Below are 2,102 nucleotides of genomic sequence, written 5' to 3'. Positions count from 1 at the left end.
CTTTGAAAAAAGGAAAGTGTATTCATTTGGCGAAAAAACAGCGATCGCATACAACTGGCATGCTAATAAACCTCACTTTTGACTCATGTGACTTAATGCAGTCGATTGATTGTTCGAGAGTAGTAAAAACTGCTTTCGCCAGCTTCAGTCTTCCCGCGCTTTGCAAATCACGAGGATATCATATCAACTTCGTTCTCAGGCTTCTCTTGTCACCCAACCACAGATTTAGCCAAGCCTAAAAGCGGAGCTCTTGGTTCATACTGGAAAAAAATTAGAAACTCAAACAAAAAGGATCAATTGTTAGCGTGTGATTTCGCAATTTTTTCCAGTTAAATCTTAACAAACTATAGCGTAACCAATTTTTCCAAGATTGTAGAAATTACGTACACAATATATCACGGACTTTCTAAGAGAAGATTGTGCAAGGAATATGTCGGCAGAAAAGTCAACAACACGCCAGAGGTTAAGGTATCGTGGTAGGTGGATTTTTACGAAAAATGCGAAAATCTCTCTTTTTTTTTTTTTTTTTTTTTTGCTGTTCAAATTGAGAGGACTGAAATAAATATTTTACAAAAAGAATAGGAAAAAAGCTTTTTTTCACTTTTTAAGATACAGAGAAAAACTAATTTTGAATCTGATTAAAGGCTGGTTTTCATATGATCGCAGCCGATCGCGGATCGCGGATCGCAGATCGCAAAAGGTTCTGCGATCGTCTGCGATCAATTGCGATCGTGCGATCATATGGAAACCAAAGTTCTGTGATCTGCTTTCGAAACGTACCCCATGATATTTTGAATCCCGACCCATGATTCAACGCTTCTTTGCAACAAAGCAACCGCTTATATTTGTTGTAAACATGGCTGGCGTTGAATAAAGTAACGTTAGTAACGAGAAACTTATGCAGGAAGTTGCGCGATATCAGTGGGTTTACCACCGCAACAGTAAAGATTTCAAAGACAAAAACGAAAAGGCTAATTGCTGGGAAAAAATCGGGGAGAAATTTAATTTATCGGCGGCTGAGGCAGGTCAAATTCCGCAGCATAAGAACTGCATATGGTCGTTGTCTGAAGCGATTGAAAACGCTACCCTCTGAATCGGGGCGAGATGCAGTGCCAAGGGAATTTCAAAATAGGTTGACTAAAAGAAGAAATAAATCTGTTTGCAGCAAAATTTCCTCCTCGACGTCCGCTATATTGTTTGCTGCGATTTTCCCGCCAACACAACGCGCGTGTAATTTTGACAGTTCCGCTGTCCGAAATGTATGCAACGTCGGCTCTGCGATCGCTTGCGATCATCTGCGATTATATGGAAACAACTCTCTTTGCGATCGTCTGCAATCGTCTGCGATCATATGGAAACCAGCCTTAACCCCTTACGGCGCGTTGACACCTCTAATTAAAATTCACCGCCAGTTGGCAAGTGTGGTGCGAATTGTGGTGTGATATTTCATTTGTGCACGCGAACTGTTCTCGATCTGAAGTTAGCTATCGTTCTTGTCAAATTTTCTTTATGTCAGGACGAAAACGCAAGAAAACTTCTTGCCCATTTTCGTCTTCGAAGAAGCCAAAGAAGCGAAAATCTGGTGGAACCAACAGGTTCAGCGTCGAACAAGATCTTTAGCTGTGAGCGACCGTGGGTCGCACTGTAACCAAGAAGAATTATTGAAGGAACTCGAGGACACTAGTCCCGCCAATGAAGCTGAAGGACAAAATACAACAAGTGCTAGTCGCACGAGATTGCTGGAGAACGGACGCGATTCCGAAACTTCCACAACGAGAAAGTCAAGCGCAGATTTAGACGATTTAGATGCAGACGAAGTAGACCTGGAGATTTCCTCTTTTTGGCTTCACGAGGCGTGGTTTCAAAAAATTCTGGAGAACGAAGAATCCTATACTTGAGCAACATAATACCAATGCCGCCGACGAAAGCTTCTAAGTAAAAGAAATCACGACAGTTTAAATACAAACCTGTATAAAGCTCTTCGTAATTTCTCGCTCCTCGGACGATTTCACAGCGACGGGTTTCCGGGCCAGAAGTGTACTGAGACGCCTGTTTATTTCAAGTTGTCATAAGCCATTGTTGTGGTAAACTGACCCATGCCG

The sequence above is a fragment of the Orbicella franksi genome, chromosome 5 (assembly GCF_964199315.1).
Source record: "Orbicella franksi chromosome 5, jaOrbFran1.1, whole genome shotgun sequence".
Taxonomy (NCBI): Eukaryota; Metazoa; Cnidaria; class Anthozoa; order Scleractinia; family Merulinidae; genus Orbicella; species Orbicella franksi.
The sequence above is the reverse complement of the archived record's forward strand: the minus strand, read 5'-3'. Positions refer to the sequence as shown.